This window comes from Lontra canadensis, unplaced genomic scaffold, assembly GCF_010015895.1.
Source record: "Lontra canadensis isolate GAN:19392208 unplaced genomic scaffold, GSC_riverotter_1.0 scaffold2, whole genome shotgun sequence".
In the NCBI taxonomy this organism is placed as follows: domain Eukaryota; kingdom Metazoa; phylum Chordata; class Mammalia; order Carnivora; family Mustelidae; genus Lontra; species Lontra canadensis.
In genome coordinates this window covers 2631501-2637757 of record NW_022630996.1, presented here as the reverse complement: position 1 = coordinate 2637757, position 6257 = coordinate 2631501, and the positions used below count along the sequence as shown (strand labels likewise).

Here is a 6257-nt window from a genome sequence, read left to right as displayed (position 1 = left end):
ATTTTCTTTTAAATTATTTAATATTCAATTTTGTTTGTATGTCTCATACAGCTTATAAAACACCAGCAGTATTCTAAAAGAACTTATTTCTGATGTTTCTTCCATAAGTCGTAGAGGTTCATAGGATTTTCTTTCACAGCATCATGTCTTTTAACTGATATTATCTTTAATCCAGCTTACATCCTCCTCTCCCAATCCAAATTTATCTCAGAGTTTCCTATTTGGTGATGGTCATGTGGGAACAGAACAGCAGAGCTGTCTTTCACTTTTTTCCTCTCCCTAATTACTCTCATCAGTTTAACCATCAAGACTTGCTCAGGTATTCTCTAAAAACAGTCTTTTTCATTCTCAGTTCTAATTCTTTAGCTCAGTTTTTATCCCATAACACTCTATCGTAACAGCCTTCATAAGCCTCCCAGCTTCTAGTTCACAACCCACTTCACACACCACCTTCACCTTCATTGTGGTTGAGTGTACCGTCTTCCATCAAACTATTCTAGCAGGACGAACCGGTAACTGGTGGGAGGGGTTACAGCAGCTCTTAAATCTCATCGTCCATCACCGCCCCCCCTTCCTTTACTGTCCCATATTAACTGGGTAGTAATTTAGCCCTGGCTCCAAGTGGGGCTTGTAAGGGCCTATGCAGCCAGAGCAGCCCCACCCCGGTTGAACTGCCATTTCGTTGTAAAACTTAAATTGACCTTGCCCCCCCCCCCCGGGGAACTTACTTAAAAGCAAGTCCGGGAAACCAGTCCCAGGTAACAGCCCAAATGCAAGGGTGGGTCAGGTCAGGTGGAAATATTCAATCAGTGGGGGCACACACTGTCTCCAGCTTCCAAGGTGATGGGCTAGTTTCCATGGCTACTGTGGGGTAAATTGTAATTCAAATAGCCACCTGTGTGTGGCCAGGCCCAACCACATGGTCTTTGCTCTATAAAAGTTAGTCTGGAAAGCAGGGAGGGGTCATCCTCTCTGTAAGGGGCGGCCCCGACAGGTCTGTTTGACTGTCGGTCTGATTCTTGAGGCGTGGTGCGAAATAAAGCTTTGCTTGACCTTCGCTTTGTATCAGTCTCGCTCCTTTGACCATGGGCCCATTGGACCCATTATTGGGGGACCCAACACTGGGGACCCAACAGGGCTAACTGTATGTTAACACACACCAGCATGGTATTTTTAGTGGTTTTTCAATATTCTTAAGCCAAAATGCTCACTTCTAGTGCTGACTGGAGCAGGAGAAAAGTAATGAGAAACCGGATTTATGACCATATTTAAGAGACAAGATTGTAAAGGTGAGAATTATTGTGGGGTGGGAAATCTGCAGGATAAACAGAGTTAGGAAGTAAAGGTTGATGCAACACACCAAAAAGTGACATCATTTCCTAGGGAAACCAAAGAAAAGCAAGGTGCCCAGGTGTTTCAGAAGAAAAGACAACATCTTTTTCCAGCAAAGATTGGATTACATTTGTTTGCAGTGATTTTATGAATAAGATATATAAAATATCCCATAGCTTGAAATGTCAAAGATATAAAAATATCAAATCGATGAAAAGGAAAGTCTAGAATGGAAGAGATATAGCTGTGCTATTGTCATATTCCATTAAAATTTAACTGAACTTGAATTAAATGTCTAAAGAAAAGGTTGAATTAAGAAATAGAAGTTAGACAGAGACAGAGTTACTTTCCATTCACATAAAAGAGAAATCAGTTTCCAACAAGTGGATGATTTTTCTTTACATGACATTTTTTTTTTACCCCAAATATTCAACTATTCTATATCTTAGAACTTAACACATGATTTATAACCTTCAAATAATTTGTGTTATATAACCAGAGTTATAAAGTTGAATGACTTGGTAAGCTAGCATAATGTCACAAAGACAAGGCTAAGCCACATGGCCTAGATTTGAGAGTCAAGTAAATGTAATTTTAGGCAAGACATTTTATCTTCATAGGTTTCACTGATTTACATTTGAAGTGATTATGTTGCTTTGTTGATCTCTAGGGCCCAGTCCTGAATAGTGGCCTTGAGAACAAAGAAAAAGAAAAAAAAAAAAAAAGTGTGTGTGTGTGTGTGTGTGTATGTGTGTGTGTGTGTGTATTCTTTATATGTATATATTAAAAGCCACACAATTCAATTGGAAGGTATAACACAGCTCACTTACTTCAATTATTTCTATTAAATCAAGGATTTGTGGATCTGTGGTCAGGCAATTCTCCCAAGGTCATTCTTACATGTAATGTTCACTTTATGTGAAACCAAACAGTAATTTAAGGAGCTCCAGAGTATGTGACTCCATTACAAAAATCTACTTGGCTGCATTTGTTACAATTAAGAACGAGAAAAAATTAATGTTGCCTGCAGAGCATTAGTTTCTGAAAATGCTAAACACACAAATACTTCTGTTCTTTTTCCTATCCTATCAACATGGTCATAATTAAGTTACTGCCTTAAATTCAATATGAAAGAAACATTCAGTATGGATGGCATGCATATTCATGAAAGTGATCTAAGTCTCCTCAACAGGAGGATAGAATATATATCTTATAATTTTTTGTCAATTATTAAGTTAAATACATTAAAAATACACATGTATATAAAGTTTTTATAACGGAGGTAAAAACTATGTGCAAAAATACTATGTTACATTCTTGACTATATTACAAAGTTAAAATACAGAATTTAAAAAGGTTATTTTAATATAATTTTAATGATTTTAGGAAGCATGTGATCTAAAACTCTCTCTCTCATTCTCTCAGCTCTCTATAGGGAAGTTTCAAACAAAAGCCATAAGGAAAATCTTAAACAACTGGGTAACAAACCCAACCCACAGAACACGTCTGTGGCAAGAAGAATTCTAAGATGGACCCACCCATGAGCTCTATTTTCTGTTATTACATCCATGATTGGTATACATTATATGATAAAAGATATTTTGCAGATGTAATTACTGTTACTAATCAATTGACCACAAGATCAATAGATTATCCGGGTGGACCAAGCCTAATCAGGTGAGTCCTTTAAAAGCAGTATCTTCTCAGGCTGATAATGAAAGAGGAAGTAAGAGAAATTTAAGTTCAAGAAGGATATTATGAGAGAGAAAGAGGGAGGGAAAGAGATTTCATTGCTGGTTTAAAGATGGAGGAGGTTTATGGAAAGAAGTTGAGTCAGTTCTAGAAGCAGAGAATGATCCTAGTTGACATCCAACAAGAAAATTAAGTCCTAGTTCCATGACAGATCTGTACTGAATTCTACCAAATAACCTAAAGTAACTTGAAAATAAATTCTTTCCCAAAGCCCCCCAAAGAGGCTATTCCAGTGACACTTGGGTCTCAAACTTGTGAGACATTAGGTAGGGCACCCAGTAATGCCCACTCAGACTTTTGACCTACAGAACTGTGCAGTAATAAATGGGTGGTGTCTTAAGTTGCTAAGTTTGTGGAAAACTATCGGGCAAAAATAGGAAACTACTATTACATCTAAAGCCTCAGGTTCATACCACATACAAAAATAATCAGTAAATTAATTAGAAACCAAAAGCTCCATTTAAAAAAAAAAAGTATGGGAAAATGTCTTATAACCTCAGATTTTTTTAAAAGATTCTTAAAGAGAAAAATTAAGAAACACAAAAACTAAGGAGAACATTAATAAATTGGAGTACACTGAAAATCTCAAAAAAGTCATTCAAAGTAGAAAGACAAATTATACTCTGTAAGAAGACAATTTTAACATATATTTAAAATGATCATTTTGTGATTATAATACATTTAAAGACATGACAAATCATTAAAAGTCAATCCAGTTGAAAAATTGGAAAATCATGCAGAAAGAGAAATTATATAAAAACTGAATTGGTTTCTATCTACATGAAAATTGCTCAATATCGAAAGTGGAGAAATGCAATTTTTTTAGAAAGTGATATACTATTTATGCCTACCATATTGACCAAAATTGAAATCTCCTGATGTGAAACAGTCTGGGTATCAAAGAAAAATTTATATGATATTTTGGAAACTGAATTATTACACTTACTTTGGAATCTAATCTGAGATTATCTAACAATGTTGAAGGTACCAATTTCCACTAATCAAATATCTTATTTCTAGGTTACTCCTAAGAGCAACTTTCACATAGGTTCATGTGGAGAATTCCAACTTTGCTTCTAGTGAAAAACTGTTGCCTTCTTAAATTTTGGTCTTCCAGCAGAATGTGTAAAATAGGAATGATATTAAGGCGCAAGCATGAGACACTGTTCATTTTAAGTAAGTCCCAAGATGCTAAAATTCTGAATACATTATTTTTGAGCATTACATGGGATTTTTTCCCTGTTTCTCTTTTAAATACAACTTTTCTAACATTAAGCCAGACATGCAAAAACATACACACACACGTGCGCACGCGCGCACATACCTCTCACCAACGGCAAATTTATTTATCTGGCAAATAAAAAAACTTTATAATGCCACATAAATATAATTTTAAGAGGTATTCTGGGAAAGCTTTCCTCAAATCATGAGTCACAGCACCAAAGATTCATCACAGGACTTCCTTCTTTCCCTAACTATTCATGAAGGATAAAGGGTGGCATTGGATATGGGTTAAATTGGTCTTTATTTGAATTATCTGAATTAGAAATACTTTGGACAATGGTCCATAAGAGTAATGGCAATTCTTGCTTAACAACCAACAATCTTTAATAACTCAAATATTACCAAAAAATATTGTTTTGAGACAAGGTCTTATTTTTTATTATTTTACTATTTTTTTTTTTGTTTGTTTGTTTAAGGGATTACACTCATGACCTTGAGATCAAGACCTGAGCTGAGATCAAGAGTCAGACACTTAAACAACTGAGCCACCCAGGTGCTCCTGAGAGAGGGTTTTATTAAGGGAAGGTGAAGAGAGCTTTGGAAAGAAATTTTGAAAAATAAGGAGACTTTTAAAAATATAATTAAGTGCAGGAGGAGAGACACCAGGGACTCAGGAGAGACATGTCCACTCCTCTTATTGCATGCTTTTTCAGGGCGTTTGCACTCTTTCTTCCTTTTATGGACTCCTTTGCCCACGTTTACTCCAGTGGAGATATTTTGCTCTTAATCAACTCCTACCTCTTCATACAGAGTATAACAAGAACCAAAGCTGAATACTCCTACGTCAATGCCACCAAACTCCTATTCAAGGGAACCAAGGCTAAAAGTAAGAAGAAAAAGAGTAAAGAGAAGAAGAAAAAAGAAAAAGAAAAGAAAAAGATGAAGAAACTCAACTTGGTATTGCTGTAATCTGTTGGACCATAACAAATTTCAGTGAAATTTCAGGGACCAGAGCAACTGAAATGGATAAAGGAATGAACATACAACACTTGAGAATGGATTTTTTATACTGGGAGCACCACATAAAGAAACTGATGAGAGCCCTAGTCCTTCAGAGCACTTTACAACTATCATCCTGCCTGATTCCTGAATTACACTGAAATCTGGCTGTCTCCATTGATACCTTGGTATCAATTCTTGTGGACTCGTTATGGGGTTTTCGGATGCAACTGGACCAAGACAACAATGGGAACTGGTCTTTCAGGATGAGAAAAAGGTTTTATTGGCCTCAAATAGCTGCTTTAGTAGATTCAATGAAGCGGGCAATATGGAGGCAAAAAGTAAAACATCAGGAGAAGAAGATAAAGCTTAGATCCTGTGCTGAAAGAAAAACTAAGAAAAAAAGATGATATTCCAAAAGAAGACAAAAGAAATGTTAGCTAATGTGAAAACAGTTGTGCAAAGAAATATCAGAGTTTCTAAGACCACAAGCTTAAAATAAGTAAAGAAGACAGTGAAATTCTCAAAAGGCCTAGAATGATGGATTTTTCATCAATCACTTCTGAACAGAACAAAACTGAAAGCTGATAGATACTGCAAATGACCAGAATTTTTGTTTGTCTCTTTCTGTTTGTTTTTCTCTGAATAAAATAGTCAGTGGAAGTGTTTTACAGGATACACACACACACACACACACACACACAATACATAAAATTAAATGCAAACATTTATATTCATCCTAGAGTATTTTATTAGCTGGCTCCAACATTTTCAAGTTATCCTAAATAAAATTCAGAGTTTAAAAATTGTTTTCTTTCTTTCCTCCACCCATGGAGGGTTCTTAGTAAGGTACTTAAGATCTACTTTATGAGAATTCATACTCTTGGAGTAGATAGATTTCTATTTCTCCTGATTGTAGCTAAAACCCCTGAAGACACACATTTTTTTTT

General features: G+C 35.7%; 1 pseudogene; it reads left to right on the top strand.

Annotated features, from left to right (window-relative positions):
* Positions 1 to 4989: 4989 nt before the first annotated feature.
* LOC116872722 lies at positions 4990 to 5911 on the top strand (annotated as a pseudogene).
* The last annotated feature ends 346 nt before the right edge of the window (positions 5912 to 6257 follow it).